General features: G+C 44.2%; 1 protein-coding gene across 7 annotated transcripts in view; it reads right to left on the bottom strand.

The window, feature by feature from the left end:
• The window catches only part of LCP2 (lymphocyte cytosolic protein 2), a 665418-nt gene that overhangs the window by 555922 nt on the left and 90429 nt on the right, over positions 1-19067 (bottom strand). The window lies entirely within an intron of this gene.

Here is a 19067-nt window from a genome sequence, read left to right as displayed (position 1 = left end):
CCATATTCTAAGCAGAACCCCTGATGTAGAAGTAACTCTCTTAGTGCCTCATCGGGAGCCATCTGAAGTGTCTATGGGTGATAAGCAGCCTGCCTCTGATATTCCGCCCGCCCCACAACGAGACAGGGCTGCTCACACAGTAGCCGTATCGGCGGGGATAAATTTCGTCACCTGGAATATAGCAGGTATTACAGGTAAATTGAACACCCCTTTTTGGGAGGAATTTATTGGGGCCGGGTATGACATAATCTGTCTTCAAGAGACGTGGTGTCAAGATCCTATCCACGTTGAGGGCTATACTTCCTACTGCCTTACCGCATCAAATTCCCCATCAGGTCGAGCCAAGGGCGGCCTACTGATGTTAATTTCTAATAAGTTGATTAACTTTAATATCAAAAGTTACTCTTTAATTGAACCTTATAGTCAGGTGCTACGGTTAGAGGCCAGTAAATATAGAGACCTAATCATAGTTAACTTTTACAATAACATCTTTGATGCTTCCAGGGGAAATATCTTATTTCCCCTGGAAGCCGTTCTCGAAGATGTATTGGCATACTCCCGAAGAGTGGCGGCCATTCTGTGGGCAGGCGATTTTAACATCCAGCCATGCCCTTTAGCACCAGGTAACCCATGTGGTTTTAGGAGAGAGTCGGGCATTAATGGGGCGGCAGACAGAGTAGAATCTCTTCATTTCCCACATTGTAACTATGGTAGTCTTTTAAATAATATGTTGGCCAAATTCGACTTAGATCTGCTTAGTTGCAATAGAAATAAGTTTAACCATACTTGCCCTACATTTACAGGCAGGCATGCTGACTCTAACATCGATCACATTCTATTGTCAAATACCAGTGAATTTAACAACCTGAGGGTCAGGGAAGAATCCCTTAGTGACCATAATAGTATCCTTTTAACTTTGCTGGGCTGGGGATTTAAATCATCCACTATAGAATTCTGTTCTACTGATATTGCCCCTACGAGACCGAACGGCCCAAGAATCAAATGGGCCGGAATTGACCCTGTGATAAAACTTAAGGAGGTCGTGGGAAAATGTAGGAACGAGATTTCCTATTGCCTAGGAGAAGTCACTAACCCAGCAACTCTGTTGACAAGCTTCACTATGATAAACATAGCTATAGAAGCTGCCTTCACTAAGAAGCAGTCTAAAACCAGAGTAGCTAGGCTGGGATAGTTTGACAAATCATGCACACTGTCCTTACGTGAACTAAAAAAGGCACTGCGTCTTAAACCACGCGACCCTAATAATATCAAAACTCTGCGTGTCAAATATAAGGAGGCCCTCTCCATAAGGAAAAAGGCCCTGCAAGAAGAAGCCTGGGACAATCTTCACCAAGCAGCAGAAACCCAAAACAGTAAACTCTATTGGGAGACTATTAATAGTCCTTTTTTAAACACTGATGGGATTCCGGAATTGACATCGTATGTAGCATGTAATGCATGGATTGATCATTTTTCTAACATTTTTAACCCGGAAGGGAAGCCCCTAGAAACATGGGTCCAGGAGGTATCAGCCTGGTTGCCTCTACCATTGGGAATCAGCCTGGAGGAGGTCTATGAAGGCCTGTCTGATAGTAAAGGAGGTAAGGCCCCTGGCTCCGATGGAGTCCCTATAGATCTTCTTAAATCTGAAATGAATCTGTGGGCACCCATTTTGGTGAGGGTCTTTAATGCTGCAGTTGAGGGATGCCCACCACCATCTTGGGGCCAGTCGGTCATCATTCCCATATTCAAGAAAGGCAGTAAATCGGAGGCAGGTAATTATCGTCCCATCTCCTTACTTGATGCTTCAGTAAAGGTGATGAGTCGAATTATGCTGCAGAGGCTGGAAACCTGGGCAACTGAAAAGGAAATTTTAACTAGGGTCCAATATGGTTTAAGGAAAGGCATGGGGACATTAGAACAGTGTGTAAACTTAGATCTTTTAATTAATAAATACACAAAAGTTAAAGAAGGGAACCTGTTTTTATGTTTTGCGGACTTGAGTAGTGCGTTTGACCTAGTTGATCATTGTATACTATGGCAGATCCTGACAGACGCTGGAGCACCAAAGGAGATTGTACATTTTTTGGCTAGGCTATACGAGAGACTGTCATGTAAGGTGCGCTATGGATCCTCAGGTGAATGTACCCCTTTCTTCAAAGTTTCAAGAGGCATCCGACAGGGTTGTGTTCTGGCCCCTCTTTTATTTTCTCTTTTTATTAATCAAATTGATTTTATATTGTGTCAGACCCCCGCCGATGCACCTTTGATTGGAGGCAAACCGGTGCCAATTTTATTGTATGCGGATGACGCTGTGTTATTATCCCGCACACAGAGTGGCCTACAGCGCCTCATTGATAGATTTATGACGTTCATAGAGAGTAGGAAGCTACTTGTAAATAAATCTAAAACCTTTGTAATGTCCTGCGGGATGAAAGCTAAGAAATCCAATCCCACCTTTTTTATTGATAAGGACAAAATGTCAATAGTTAAAACGTTTTGTTATCTAGGAATCACCTTTGCTAATAATGGGTCATGGCAACCCGAGTTTGATAACATCAGCCTAAAAATGAAGAGATCCACCAATAGCATCTTTAGATTCTCATGCAAACTTGGGGTGAGGAGCATTAAAGATATGACGATCATTTATAACGTAAAATGTGTGTCCTCAGCCCTATATGGTGCGGGGGTCTGGGGTCATAGTGTTGGATCAAATGCACAGAGAGATGAAAATAAGTTCCTTAGAAAACTGTTATGTGTACCACCCTCAGCATCAGTGGATCTGATCCATGAAGAAGTGGGTATAGAATTCATTTCAGATTTGGCAGCATTACGCCCTTTGCTGCTCTGGCGCTCTATTTGGGCCAAGCCGGAAACCGGATTCACCCAGGAGATAATCCTTGACTGCCTCAGACTGGATCATTTTACACGAATATCATGGCTTAAGTATATACATCATTGGTTTCACCTCCTCTTTCAGTTTGACACTTTTCTTGACCACAAATCCGTGGTATTAATTCCTAAAAAAGTCATCAAACAAAGGTTTCTAAGCTATAAAAAAGAAGGTCGTGCAAAGGTGTCCGGAAAGTTGCAATCTGTGATGTTTTATCTGGACCTTAATTTACCTATTGGTTTTCAATCTTATCTCTCTGATGTCACTCGTAATTCCCACCGGTTTGTTTTAACTCGCCTACGATTGGGTATCGTCCACCACCTTGTTGCATTCCCCACAATGAATTCTAGATCCGCTTTAGCATGCCCTTGTGACAATGTCTCTCGCCAGAGCTGTTGTCATTTCTTATTGTTTTGTACATTTTACCATTTCTTTAGGGTAACATATTTAAAACCCATCTTTTTAAGATTCAATGTTCGCTCTACAAAGAATGCTTTACATCTGCTTAGCTCCCTAGAGAACCTGGATATTTGCTTCTTTGTAGCGCCATACATATTAAAATGTACAGCTGCCAGGAAAGCCATAGTTTTATGAGCTTTATGATATTCCGGACTATGTCCCGTTCTACTATGGCTCCCTGTCTGTATATTTTATTAGATATACAGCTGCCAGGTTAACCATAGTTTTATGATATCCCGGATTGTGTTTTGTCCTATCTTGGTTTCCTGTCTGTATACCTATTTATTTATTTATTTATGTGCAACTTATCGTATGTACAATGTATGCTATATGCTTTTTTAAATTTGGTCTAAATAGCTTTTGTACTGTATATATTCAAGTTTGGTCTTATTATGCTCTTAGAATCTCCGCCTACTATGCATCCGATGGTTCTCTTCTGATCGCTTTAATTGTCATGTCCTTGATGCCTTATTTTTACCAATGTTTGTCATATTCGTATGTGTTCTGCTTGTATGATTTGTGCCACAAATCGAATAAAGCTTTGAAACGAAACGAGTTCTATAAAGTGTAAGCTACGGGTGCCAGCCTGTATGGGGTGGAAGTTTGGGGGCACCGCCTTACAAAAAGCATATCCAGAACTGAAAATATTTTCATCAAGCAGTCAGTTGCCCTCCACCCTAGCACCCACTTGTGCCACTCCGACTAGATCTAGGTGTCAGACCGATCTCATAAGAAATAGAACTTAGACCGCTCACTTTATGCCAACGTATCTGAGCTACTCCGGAATAGACTTCTTATAGGCTCGAGTTGAAGGCGGTACAGTGACTTACTGGGGCTGGGAAACTACCCTGGTTTACATACATTAGGGACACACTCCAGAACATTGTCATAAAGAACATGTGGAGCAATACCATAGCGTCTTGTCCCTTAACATCTAGGAACAAACTTGTCAGGAGCATTAGGGGGCATACATTTGGTCTCCTTTAGTGGAGCTCAACACTAGGCTCACTGACAGCAGCTTTTATTTAAATGAAAGGCTACTATAGTTTTGAGTCTTTCCCAGATGAATTTCAGCCAGCCCTAGCTAGGCAAATCTATGTCCAATTTTAACGGGGTCACTTTCTCTATATTCATTCACCAACAAATAGGCAGGCACTGCTACCCTAGGGTGCCCAGCCTGTGGTAAAGCCGAAGAATCAAAGCTATATGAATTTTTCTTCTGCCCAGCCTATAAAAAATTCAGATCAAGATGGCTGATACAACTGTGTAAAAACTTGGGGACCGTCATTGTGCAGAAGCATTTAGGCTTCTGGAGTATGATAGCCACCAACCGATTGTGTTCACTGTCTTAAGATTCTTGTTTTCTATGTGGTGTGCATGCAAGTCATTTTTATGATTATATTATACACATCCAAGTCAAATCGCTCTGCTTTTTGGGGAAGGCCAGGCCAGTCTGCTGTGCATGGTCGCTTTTAAATAGCATTAATGCAGGAATCTTTGGAAGAGGAGTTACAAAATGAAGATGTATCCACTCATTTGTACATATATGCACTAGAAAATGAGCATATATGTTTTTAGAAACACTGACGCATGACCACGGGCAACAAAGAGTATTGCTCAATCAAGCAAGACGGCCAAAGACCCCATCTACTTTTAACTTTGATGTTTATAAATAGATTCATACTCTTGGAGGTGATATTTTCTAACTAATCTTCTAATCAAGAGTGGGGGAGATGGAATATTGATCCATTCACTTTCCAAATCAGTATAATCTAATCACAGGAGAAAGGATCACTTGTCCTGCTCAACCTTAGGTATGCAGGAAAGGGGAAATGTCCCAATAAAAAGACCCTCAGGCACGTGATGGGTATGGTGGTGTTGTAAGCGGTATATCTTGATTCTCCGCTTATGATTCACGTGTGTGCATAATCATTAGGTCTTATTAGGTTATGCAGCCTCCACCAGGAGGTTATTTACCCAAGGTTGGTGCAGTAGTGAGCCAGAAATAAAGAATGTTTTTTAAAAAAAACAAAAACCAAGAAAGCAAAAATTTTATTATGTCTGGTTTCGGGTCTGGTAAACTCTTTAATAGTGCATCTTGTTAACTGGGTAATGAGTTGTAGTTGCACTTAGAGCATCGAAAATTAGAACTAGTAAGAAAAGGTTAAAAATAGGTCGACATGTTTCTGCCTCAGTAGCCTGTATTCTAGGACTTACGGGCATTCATCAGGACCGTTAGTTATGCATACTCCCTTCGGTTGGTGGAGCTTTTGGAGCGGGCTGTTGCGCCCAGTCCTCAGCTTTCTTGGGAAGGCGCTGCTCTGCTCTTACCGAACCGGAAGCTGAGGACTGGGCGCAACAGCCCGCTCCAAAAGCTCCACCAACCGAAGGGAGTATGCATAACTAATGCGCGCGGTACCATAAGACCTCCAAGACATAGGAACAGGTCAAAAACCTTTTTCTTTCACTTCTGAACACTATATTAGTATATTTTTTTGCACGATATTTCACTAACGGTCCTGATGAATGCCCGTAAGTCCTAGAATACAGGCTACTGAGGCAGAAACATGTCGACCTATTTTTAACCTTTTCTTACTGGTTCTAATTTTCGATGCTCTAAGTGCAACTACAACTCATTACCCAGTTAACAAGATGCACTATTAAAGAGTTTACCAGACCCGAAACCAGACATAATAAAATTTTTGCTTTCTTGGTTTTTGTTTTTTTTTAAAAACATTCTTTATTTCTGGCTCACTACTGCACCAACCTTGGGTAAATAACCTCCTGGTGGAGGCTGCATAACCTAATAAGACCTAATGATTATGCACACATGTGAATCATAAGCGGAGAATCAAGATATACCGCTTACAACACCACCATACCCATCACGTGCCTGAGGGTCTTTTTATTGGGACATTCCCCCTATCCTGCATACCTAAGGTTGAGCAGGACAAGTGATCCTTTCTCCTGTGATTAGATTATTTTCTAACTAATAGCAGACTGTATCTATTTTAAATAACCATGAGTCTCAAGATTAAATTATCCTCATATTGATAGGGACTAGATATCCAACATGGCAGGCCCCTTTAGTCCAGTCTATAGGATTTCGGAGGGTTGTTGTTGTTTTGAGTTTACTGTCCCTCCAGACAATTGTATATTGTTTGATGGGCCATTGATTGGTCATTGTACTGTGTACCTATGACAGCTGCTATTTTTATCTATTGTATGCATGTATTGTATTTGCACTTTGATGGTCATGTAACAGAACTTAAGTACTTTGATGATGATGAAAATTCTTTCATCATTTCCAAATGCACAGCAAAAGCTCCTTTTAGATCTACAGGAGTTTCATTCTAACAATCAGGACACACATTTGAGAAAATTGCATCCTGTGAAACACATAACTCAGATTGTACCTTTCAGGCAAAACCTGGTCTAAAAACGATCCTGTCCTGTAGAATATTTTAAACAGTGATGACTAAAGTATTATTCTTTCCCAACCTGAAAGCAGCTGTAATAACTACTACAAATCTAGTCTTGGACCATCACAACTAAAAATCGATTGAAGTCAGAGGTTTAAAAGAATACTCTTGTAATCTCAGCAGAATTATGGGAAGATTGCATGGGGGTAATCGAGAATGAACAGTTGATCCTTTTTTTCTTAAAGCTTCTAGGAAGTCTTGACCCCCCCCTTTTTGAATCAGAAAGGAGCTTATGGGCAGATGTATAAAAAAATTAAGCGTTCTGAAACCCTGTGATTCAGTAAATCAGAGGGTTTGTGAAGTGGGTTTGTGAATGTTAAAACCCCATTTCTAATGTAATAAATCCATTTAGCAGTTAGAAAACGTATTTTTGAATCACTAATTGGTCTCAGAAATGGATGTCCCTTCCAAATTGTGATTCTATCAATCAATCAATCAGAGTACTTGTAGAGCGCACTACTTACCCGTGAGGGTCTCAAGGCGCTGAGGGTGGGGGGGGGGCTGCTACTGCTCTTCAGGTCTTGAGGGGTCTTCTGAAGGTGAGTAGGTCTTGGGTCTGCTGTATGTGGGTAGGAAGCATGTTCCAGGTCTTGGCGGCGAGGTAGGAGAAGGATCTGCCACCGGAGGTCGTTCGTTGGATGCAGAGCTGGCAGGTGAGGGTGTAGAAGCTGAATCTGCTGTTCAGGTAGGCTGGTCCGGCGTTGTGGAGTGCTTTGTGTGCATGGGTGAGGAGTTTGAAGGTGATCCTCTTGTCAACAGAGAGCCGTCTGTGAACCAGGTGGCTCTCTTGCTGGCATGGCTCATCTTGTTTCGGAAAACTCTGAATGATTAAAAAAATCATTCCTGTTTTACCTATTGAGTCCCGCAGAGCAGTAGTACATGCTCTAATTACATCCCATCTTGATTATTCTAACAGTCTTTATGTTGGCGCCCCTGCATATCTCATTAACCAACTGCAACTTGTGCAGAATTCAGCGGCCCGGCAGATCTGCAATATTCCTTATCGCCATTCGATCTCACCCCATCTGGCCAAACTCCATTGGCTACCTGTGAGATATCGCATCCAGTTTAAGGCCTTGGTCCTTGCCTTTAGAGCTCTCAATGGTCGTGGCCCGGCATTCCTAAGGCTCAGAATCAGGCGATCTCTTGCCACTAGGGATCTTAGATCCAAATATCTTGGGCTTATGTTCTGCCCACGCTTTCGTCTGACTCGCACAGGCGGTAGAGCTTTTGCCGTGGCCACTTCCAGATTGTGGAACGCCCTTCCAGAAGAACTCAGATTTCTTTCATCCGAGGTTGTTTTTCGCAGGAAACTCAAAACCTGTTTTTTCTCTCAGATCTAGCCTGATGGAACTCTCTGATGGACCCTCTAGGACTTCACACGTTGTCAGCGCCAGGACACCCCCGTTGGGGGTAGCTGTTCGCGCTTTACAAGTGACTAAATAATAATAATAATAATAATAATAATAATAAATAATAATAATAATGGCTGTTGGAGGGTTTCTTGAGCGGGGCGAGGGTGTTGGCGCAGTCGTCGATCTACTGTCTGAAGTTGGAGGCTGCGGCGTCTGGGTTGGTGGGGTCGGTGGGTGGGTTCTGGGCAAGGGTGGTGATCAGCCATTCTTCGGTGACTTTGCTCCAGCAGCGGCGAGGCAGATGTTGGGTGCGGTGGTGCGTGGTTGGTTTCTTGAAGGTGAAATGAATGCAGAGGTGGTCGGTCCAGTGGAGTTCGGTGGTGCGGTTGAAGGCCACGTGGGTGCCAGTGGAGAAGACAGGGAACAACGTGTGGCCGGCGGCGTGGGTGGGTGCGGTGATGAGTTGTATGAGGCCGAGGTTGTCGAGTTGGCCACGTTGTTGTTCTCGAGGTGGAAGTTCAGGTCCCCAAGAAGGATGAAGTCCATGGAGGCGAGTGCGTGGGTGCTGTCGAGGTCGGCGATGGAGTCGCTGAACTGAGCCCGTGGTCTGGGGGGAGTGTTCCTCTGAGGGTGGTGTTGGGGTCGGTGTGGATCCGGAAGTGCAGGTGTTTGGCGGTGTTGAGGGTGTCATCTGCATGGGTGGCGACCTTGAGGGTGGACTTGTGGACGATAGCCATTCCTCCTCAAGGTTCTGTTGGCGCGATCCCTGAGGGTGATCTTGTAGCTGTCCGGGATGGCTATGGTGATGTCGGGCGCCGAGGAGACGTTGCACCAGGTCTTGGTCAGGAAGGCCACATCTGGTGCGGAGGTGTCGAACAGATCCCAGACCTCGACGGCGTATTTGCATGCGGAGTGGGAGTTGAGGAGTATGCAGCGGAGGTGGTTGGGTCCTGTTCTTGGAGGTTTGGTGGTTCTGTCGCAGGTGAAGCTGCAGGTGCGGCATGAGAAGGGTCCGTGGGTCCGTTTGGGGGTGGCCTGGAAGCAGGTGTGGTTTCGGCCGGCGTTGAGTACGCGGTGGCTGCTGGCGTCGTAGTGGAGTCTGGTGCCGTGGCATTTGCGGAGTCCAGGGGTTCTGGCACTGGGCGCAGTCCAGGCGCGGCCAGGCACAGACGGGCTTGCCTTAGGCACGCCTTTGGCATGCCAGCAGTGCGTGCTGCCGCCATCTGAAGGGGAGCTGGGAGGGAGGAGCAGCTGGGAGGCAGGAGGCGAAGGCAGGGGCTCGCGAATGGGCATGGGGGAGGGGCCGCAGGGGCAGCAGCGGCAGGAAAAGAGTGCAGAGGGCATGGGGGGCGAGGAGAACAGCACCTAGGGATAGGCAGGAACCAACCAAGGGTGCAAGGCAGAAGCGGTGGTGGAGCTGCAGCAGGGGGGAGCGACCTACCTGGCAAGGTCAAGGATCACTCTCCTCACCGTGCAGCTGCCGCCCTCTTAAGGGGGGCTGGGAGGGAGGAGCAGCTGGGAGGCGGGAGGTGGGAGGCGGGAGGCGGGAGGCATGGGCTCACGAATGGGTGCGGGGGGGCGGGGCAGCAGCGCCGGAAAAAGAGTGCAGAGGGCACGGGGGCGAAGAGAACAGCGCCTAGGGATAGGCAGAAACCAACCATGGGTGCAAGGCAGAAGCGTTGGTGGAGCTGCAGCGGGGGGGAGCGATCTATCTGGCAAGGTCAAGGGTCGGTACTGTATTGATGGTTGTGGACATAATTCCAGTCTCAAATCATTGATAGGTTGATTTCCATGTTGGGGTGGTAACTTTTTCACCAAAGTTAAGGGATTTCCTTTTGATCACTTGTCCTTTGGAAATTCTGTGGCAGCTTTAGAGGGAGTGGGCTCTGGACCATGGGACCATTACTGACTTGAAATTAATTTTGTCAAAAGTGTAAACTTTTTTTGTTTTTTTAATAACAAAGCAGCCCTGCTTCCTTTAAGAAATTGGGGTTGGTTTGGGGAAAACGGTTTTCACTTTTGAAATTCAAAAGACATGCATGGTGGTCTGTTGTGCCTGTCTTTGCAGCTATTCAGTGGTTTCAGGCAATTTGCACCCTGCCTAACGAATATTCACTCAGCAGGTCATTCAGTTACACCATCCATGTTGTGACTGATCAACTAGTACATAAGTTGGTTTTCAAAATAATTTAATGGTCACAAAAAGTTGGTATGCAAATTCTGACCACTTTTTGCGACCACAGTATTGGCACATTTAGCCCTGATTTTGTTTAATGAATGCCAGGGCTCCTGAAAACCCTTTATAACTGCCCATTGAGCATTTAGCAAAGAAGTTGGAAGGCCCAATTGAAATTCATGTCTGAGAAAGTCTAGGATTGGAAAAGAATTACAAGATTTAGGATTCTTGATGCAATTTACTTTATACCAATATTCAAAATGGTTCCAAGGTTTCAGATAACAGGCAATAGTAGATTATCTCCTTGTTATCTACTGCGACCTTTCTTGAGCAAGACTTTCCTCAAAGTCCTACCCTTTCAGTTTACACATCCAGGTGAAGATGACCTTGATGCAGTTGGGAGAGCTGAAGGTGTTGTAAAGGTAATGGATCTATGGGAAGATGAACTGGGGAAAGGATCACAGCGAGGGAAAGGTGACTAATGAAGGCAACACCAATCAGGGGCAACCAATATTAGTGTGTCCATCTTCTCTTGAAACGTCCTTAGTTCCCTGGAGAGGAGGGGATTTGTAGAGATAGAGCATGGACCCCTCCCCATGCTTCTTAGCACCTTTTCTTTGTATAGATTTGTGAAAGAACAATTGTTTCTATGATTGCAAAAAGGATTAGAGAGGGGTACTACGCATTCTTTACTATCAGGCTGAATGCTACCTGGGATAGGTGAAAAGAAACTCAGGATGGAAAAACTCTTCTCAGATGAACTGCAGAACTGCCCCCTCATCCCTTGTAATGTAGGCCACCTGAAGAGATTCGGCTTGAATCTCAGCCCAGCCACCAATCTTTTTGACTGCCTGACCTAAACACTAGCTGCGTGCACTCCATTTGCAGTTGGCATATGCATTTGCCACAGTTCTTCCAATGATATTATTTCCCTGTACCAAGAGAGCAAACCCATGAAGAGCAAAGAGAATGACTGTTAGCTCTCTCCATTTGCCAGATGAATAATCACTTTGACTGAGAGGGGTGCTTTCAACCCGGTATCTGTTTGATTCATAATACAGCTCCCCAACCCATTCTGCAGACATTAGGACAACTGGAACTTGGGAGGGCAGTGAATGTCTGGATGTAGCCACAATGTCAGGGAAAGATGTGCTTCTTAAGAAACCAGAATCAGCCTCTTGTAATCCTGAAAAGCAGGTGTCCAATGATGTAGCAGGTGGACTACTATCGTTTTTAAATGTAACCTGGCCATAGGAACCAAAGCAGTGGTGGCTGACATAAAACCGTGTACTCAAAAGTACTCCCTTTACCTGTAGCATCCTGAAGGTATAACAGATATGTCAGCTCTTTTTGTAGTTAACAAAGTCTGTTTTTGAGAAAAAGAACAGCATAGCCCAATTGTGTCTTAAAAGGGGCTTCAATGCATGGTCTCTACTTCCCTGGCTGCAGATGTAATTTCTTTATATTCAGTAAAAATTCCAGTTCCCGTTGTCTCGGCATACCTTCAGTGTACCAAACTCTGCCTTTGAAAAGGAAGAAGATGATATTAACCGATCATCCAGATAAGCATATATCTAAATACATTCGATTTGCAAAGCTTCTACAAGAGGAGCAAATACCTTTGCGAAGTCATTGTGGTTAAAGAGAGTGAGAAAGTTAGTACACTGAATTAGTAATGAAAGATTGAATAGTACATAATTGAAAATCAGGACAATCATACAATTAAAAGACTTGACATCCCAGATCCTGAGGCACTCAAATAATTGCCTGTTTGTTTAGAAATGTGTCAATTCCATATAATAGTTTTAGACCTTTCCTGATCTCTGCAAGCAGTTGTTTTCCTGATTTGAGATTCTTTGAGAGGGTCTCAGAATTCCATAGGGTAACCATCTCTGATTATCTCTACAAGCCACTGTCTTTTATTTATTGAATCCTGGCCCCGAAAAATAGCTGTTGTATCCTCCCACTGTTGATATCCTGGTACAGTCAAGACGATTGGCTCTGTTGGTTTTTTTGTGACTGGGGCTAGGATTTTTCTTCCTGTGCAGTGCCCCGGCCTTAGCAATGAAAGGGAAATGTGACCTCCTCTCCCCTTTTTGGGGAAATTCTGATTGATGATTGATCTGTTTCTATTTTAATAGGATCTAAAAGGACTCAATAGCTTTCCCTCATCTGCGGCTTTTTCAATATAGATCTTTTAATTGAGGACCACAGCTTTTCTGTCCCAAAAATGGTACATTATTCAGATTTTAATGCTGTCCACCATCACGTTTATATGACCACCACATCTGTCTCCTGGCTGGTTTTAAAGTTCACTCAATTGTTGCTAACTTCCATAACAAATCAAAGTTATTATCTGATAAAACAAAATGGGACAGCAGTTCCATGCTACCCAGTCAAGGGATAAGATCTTTATTCTGAAAGGCAATTTTTATGACGATGGGTTGCTTTGCTCATTTGCCAAAATTAGTGACTAAATGTATATACAGGCTGGGCAGTTCTTGGCATATCGAGTTGTCCGCCACATGCTGACCCGATTTGGGGGCTGGAGCAGAATGGGCCTGTCACTCCACAATATAAGAATTAAGCTGTGCTGTATGCAACTCTTTTGGGGCACTGGCAGAAGCCGTTCACCAAATCCCAAGACCATTGGAGTGGATCTTCATCCCCCTTTGACGGATAAACAATGGACCCAGGTTTAAAGCATGGTTAGGACAATTTCAAGGGACTTCTGTTTTCTCTTCACTCAATTTATTTTCTTACATCTGATGTACCTTATACCCCACCACTTACAGTGCATGTTCCCTGCGTTTAATCCAAGTTGCCCGTGCTGTGGGGACCTAGACGTGGGATTTTGCCACATGGTATGGTATTGTCAAGGAGTGAACCGAACGCGGAGGAGGTAACATGGAGTACCTCTGCCCTGGTTGATTTAGTACTCTTGCTCTCTCCTGAGTCCTGACTGTTGGGTATTTGCCCTCAAGCAAAAGGAGACAATTGTCTCCACATATTTGTTGACTTGGCATTTGTGCTTTGCAAACACCAGATTGCCATGGTGTGAAAATCCCCGGCTGCATCCGATTCCACTATTTGGCCACAAACCTTCGTGCATTGGGCAAAATCTGACGTGGTGGTGCTCTCTGATACCCAACGGGGGAAGGGGCTGAGAGGGGAATCACATAAAGGGAAATCTACTTGCAAAAGGTAGAGACGAAGGTGGAGAAAGCAAAGGAGGTCACCAGGACACCATAGTCTACATATGTGGCGGACATTTTTTAGAGATACTGTGTACACTATGCATGGTTCATGCCTAATGCTACGTAGGGGAAGGCCCCATGACTGTTTTTTTTTTTTTACTATTTATTGAATGTTTCTTCTTTTACTTCCTTTGCACTGATATTTTGTATTTGTTTTTCTACCAATGATAGTGGATATGCAGAGAAACGGTTACAAGTGACTCTCCAGCCTGAGGTGTTTTTCTTGATTGTTGCATACAGAGACTGCAAAGTATGTTGTACAATTCTTGGGTGACGGATGGCAAGGATCCACTCTTATTGGCAACAAAGAAATGGAAAAAAAAGGTCTACGTTTAAATGGTCCCAAAGGAAAAGCCTGAAAGTCTTTCATAAATGATTAAGTTGCATGCATTTCTGATGCAACTTGTGCAGGATATCAACTTTTTATTGATTATTCAAACTTTTTCTCAGTGCTTCTAGTAACAAAGCTTGACGATGAGGAAGATACATTTGCTAGAAGATAATTACCATTTGTCATCTCTGAGAAATCTTATTTGAACATAGTAATTGTAAATCTATATGACTGAACTATAGGAATCCTTTCCAATTGACATTCTCCCATTCTTTAAAGAGAATGCCCTTGATAATTAATGAAGAGGACGAAAGTCTAATGCGACCGCCTCATATTGAGCATAAAAGTCACCCATGGTTCCCAATAGAGGTTCTTGAAAACCCAACACCTCTTGGATATGGGTGAGCACTTCATGTAGCTGAGGTTACTGAATATAATATGTTTTAGGCAAGGGAATCTATTCATCATCAAATACACCATCTGATCTGATTCTTGAGTACAAGTGAGTGGACGATCTGCAACATTTAGAACTTAAGACACAGCCTCTGCTATCATGGCTTGTAAGTTTGCTCAAAATAAAGAAGGACTTAGCCAGCTCCTTTTATACCCCACTCGTTATGTTATGTTATGTTATGTTAATAACTTTTATTAGGCGCACAGCTGCCCCAGCGAAGGGGCGTCCTGGCGCCTGATCAAGTGCCATAACACAACAGATCGATGCTGGGAAGAGAGGGGATCAGTCAGTAGTAACGAACAGATGAGTTTTTATGGCGCGTCTGAAAAGAGTCAGGCTGTTCAGGGCACGAATATGGACAGGAAGAGAGTTCCACAATCCTGCCGCCAGAACTCGAAAAGAGCGACCACCCATCCTACTCAGTCTGAACCTGGTCTTAGTCGCCAAATATAAAGATTCCGACCTGAGAGCCCGCGTGGGAGCATAGGGGGAAACAAGACCCACAAGGGCTGGAGGAGAGGAGAGTTTCAAGATCTTGAATGTTAAACAGAGGGCCTTGAATTTAATTCTCTGTCTAACCGGCAGCCAGTGAAGAGAGGTCAAGACTGCGGAGACAGAACAACATCTCGGAAGGCCAACAATGGCCCGCGCCACGGCATTCTGCACCCTTTGCAGCCTCACGGCCTCCGCCTGATTCACTCCAAGCAGCAGCGCACTCCCATAGTCCAGCCGAGAAAGAATGGAGGCTTGGACCACCAGTTGCCGAGTAGGGGGGTCGAAGAATTTGAGGACTGGTCTCATTCCTCGCAGAATACCATAGCAGGTAGCTGCAATCTTCTTTGTGTGGCTGGTGAAGGAGAGTGTAGGATCCAGCCAAACCCCCAAGTTCTTAACTTCGGCAGCTGGGATGGGAGTCACCCCCAGTTCTGGAGGCCACCACTGATCTCCCCAGAGTTCCGCCTGCTTCCCTAGAATCAGGACCTCGGTTTTTTGGCATTTAACTGTAAACAGTTAATGCGCATCCATTTAGCCACGGCTATGAGTCCTGCGCGGAATCTGGGAGCAGTCACCTCAGGATTCCCACTGAGTGTCACCGCCAGCTGCGTGTCGTCGGCATACGATGTCATGGTTAAGCCACTCTGTCTAACGACTGCAGCCAGCGGTTTCACATATAAGTTGAACAAAGTGGGGCTCAACGCTGAGCCCTGAGGGACTCCCAGTCCCAAACGATGGAAAGAGGACTGACCCGGTGGAATGGCCACTTTAAAAAGCCGGTCCGAAAGGAAGGAGCGAAACCATTGAAGAGCCGTCCCCTCAATTCCCACTTCCTCCAGACGCCGCATCAGAATGTCATGAGACACCGTGTCAAACGCGGCGCTCAGGTCTAACAAAAGGAGCGCCGCTGTCTGCCCCGCATCCAGCACCGAACGCAGATGCTCAGTCATAAAGAGCAGAGCAGTTTCGGTGCTGTGTTGTGCTCGAAAACCATTCTGACTCTCGTCTAGAATATTATTACGAGAGAGGTGGGCAAACAAAATAAGAATTGGAACTTGGGAAACACACCCAGAGGTTGTAAGTTTGAGCACTTCACTGTAGACATTCTTTAAATTATGGTCAGACATTCTCCTTCCTAGGTCGGACTCTATGTTAGAATAAATATTGCTTGTTCAGACCTATAGTAAAATTGTATATGTATGGAAACATCCCTGCTTCTGAGCTACAGATTCAGATAATAAGGGGATGTACCCTCCGTTTTACCATTTATGCAAGGCATTTGAAGAAAAAAGGTTTTACACCCCTGTCCTGCCAGAGCACGACTTATGTAACTGGGATATGGTTATCCACAAGCACATAATATCTTCTCTAGTTGAGAAACTGCGCTGTCTGTAGTTACTCTACATGCCCTTTAAGATAGTTAACAAACCTTCAAGAGGAGACTCAACACTCACTAGATAATTTTAAATCTCTTCAGAAGAAGAAAATCTGAGTTCAAATTAGCTATTATTACAAATCTAAAGTGCTACCAACTGCACATAGAGCTTCATTTAATTTCAGGCTAGCTTTGGGAATGCACTGCTTGCTACTCCTTACCAACCCAGGCTGGTAATATTCAATGTCCTCAGGTATACAAAAGTCAGCAGGAGGCTGACAGGTTCAGGGGCCACTAAAACATTGTTCTTTGCATCCTCAAACATCCTTAGATAGGAAACAACCCTTACAACTCAACTTTTACCACACATAGCCTTTACCATGTATTTGTTTGCAATGCATATGCCTTTTCCACGCATGCGTTTACAATGAATTAAAGTTGTAAAGATATGAATGGTAAGGGCATATGAGTGGTACTGGTGGTAAGGGCATATGCGTGGTGGTAAAGGCACCGGTGTGCTAAAGGCTATTGGCGTTGTTAGCGGAAACAGAGAGACCCCTCCGCTTACTCTTTACTACCTTTTTGTTATGGTGAAGTAAGGGGGATAAGGCCTGGGGCAGGGGAGTACTCTGGGAGTGTTTTTTTTAGGGACGGAGGGCCAGTGGGAGGTCGCGCCAGGGTACGACCTTAGGTTTCAGGGCAGGGGATGGGTATTTTTAACAAGTGCTTGGAGCCAAGATGGTCCTGCTTAGGTCTAGTTTTAGTATATATTCCTAACAAAGGTTCAAGAAGCAGTTAGCTTAAATATACAATATCTACACATAAATCAAGCAAAAACAATTAAGCAACAGTATAACAAAGGAAAGGAAATGGAGAAAGAGAAAGAAAACCCAAATGCTGACAAACAATTTCTGAAAAAATATATCACAAATTTATTTCATAATATAAAACAATTAAGACAAAAACGCTCAAGACAAAATGCTGGTATACACAGAATACACATCACAAACCAGACAAGTGGCAAACGAAGAAAAAAAATACACGTTACAGTAAAGGAACAACATGTACAAAATGAATGTGTCCTCTGTAAAATTTTGAACACATAAGCGTCGACGGCGTTTCGACCACTGTAGAATTACACGGTCATCATCAGGACTAAAGTTTCCATTGAGCGTCACAAACAGTTCTGGTTTTTTTAAAAAGGGAGAAGGGAGAGAAATCTAACCTTCATTAGTTGAGTTGGCTTGAAGAAAAATTCCAAGATTATTAAAAGGGCAAGTGTAACTTGAACCCGTCCCAGAGGATATCTAGTTTCCAATTATCTCCATGTATCCTAATAAATAGGAAGTTAGAATCAGGTGAACAAATCACCAAGATGCTTCCACACTGCGAGAGGCAAGCCTGTCCTTGTAGCAGCAGCAAAAATCAGGACGTTCTAGATATCCTCTGGGACGAGTTCTATTAATCTTGGAATTTTTCTTCAGAGTCGGGTATTTTTAACAAGAACTGGCGGCCGGGTGGTGGGGTCATGCTAGGGTCTAGTTTTAGGACTGAGGGCAGGGGTTGGCTATTTTTAAAAAGGGCTGGGGTGGCTTAAAGACATTCACATTGTAACACATGCATGGTAAAGACATGCATTACAATGGAATGCGTTGTTCTCTCATACACCTTTATGCGATGCCATTTTGAAGGAATGCAGAAGTGCACCTCTACAGCACCATGCTCCAAACAAATCCAGAGCTGAAGCCCCGTTGGGCTTGAAAATGGGGTCCAGTTCCACTTGTCTTTTTGAGGGATGCCGCATACTTCCGTGTCCAAAACTCAAATTTAAATGCATCCAGCAATGCAACATGTTAGGTAAAAACATGGAGAAAAATATTCTTTCATAAATCAAAACACGTGTTTCCCTGTACACAAAGCTAAAGATGTCCACAGAGGATGGTGGATTAGATATTACGTCAGCAAAGGAAGGAAAGGGAGGAAAGATTAAAGGTTACTCTATATTCCTCTAATGTGCTTAGGAAAGGTTTTCTCAGTGAGACTGAGGGGCTTATTTACAAGCCCCTTGTGCCACTTTTGCGTCACTTTTAACATGGGAAAAGTGACGCAAAAGTGGCACAAGGGGCTTGTAAATCTGCCCCTGTGTGCCTCAACTGAGTAATAGCTCAGACAAGGAAGACAGACGGGGAAGTAATAAGGAACTATCATACATTTTCCAGGAACCACTCAATAGTACATCAACCAACACTATATGCTAGTTTCCATCAAACAAGATATTTACAATCACTGGCTATAATTTCTTAAATTCAACAGTTCTGTTCTGCACACATGCCATTTTTTAATAGACTTCAAATACCAAGTTACATATGATGCATATCTTTGATGCGGTACAAAAGGGGGTGGTGATGGACGGAGCATCTGAGCCAATCAAACACTCACACCCAGTCAAAAGATCTGGGTTTTATCCATCACCGTTCTTTAGCCCACTCTGCCACCCCAGTTCAGACATGGCCATATGCAAATCAGTCTGACCCTGTGCCTCATGGGAACAGTCCAGCCCGAACTGCCAAGCCATGCCTTCCCTGGACCGGAAACAAGCTCCCGAGGACCGGGTTCTGGCATTACAGCCGTCTTCAGCCCAGCTTGCTTGAATCCAGTGGCAAAGTGAGCAAGGGACTCACGTCTGAGCATACCCTGCCACACTTATGGCGGCCAAAGCGGTACAAAAGGGGGTGGTGATGGACGGAGCATGTGAGCCAATCAAACACTCACACCCAGTCAAAAGATCTG

This window comes from Lissotriton helveticus, chromosome 7 (genome assembly GCF_964261635.1).
Source record: "Lissotriton helveticus chromosome 7, aLisHel1.1, whole genome shotgun sequence".
Taxonomy (NCBI): Eukaryota; Metazoa; Chordata; class Amphibia; order Caudata; family Salamandridae; genus Lissotriton; species Lissotriton helveticus.
This window is presented reverse-complemented; position numbering and strand designations above follow the sequence as displayed.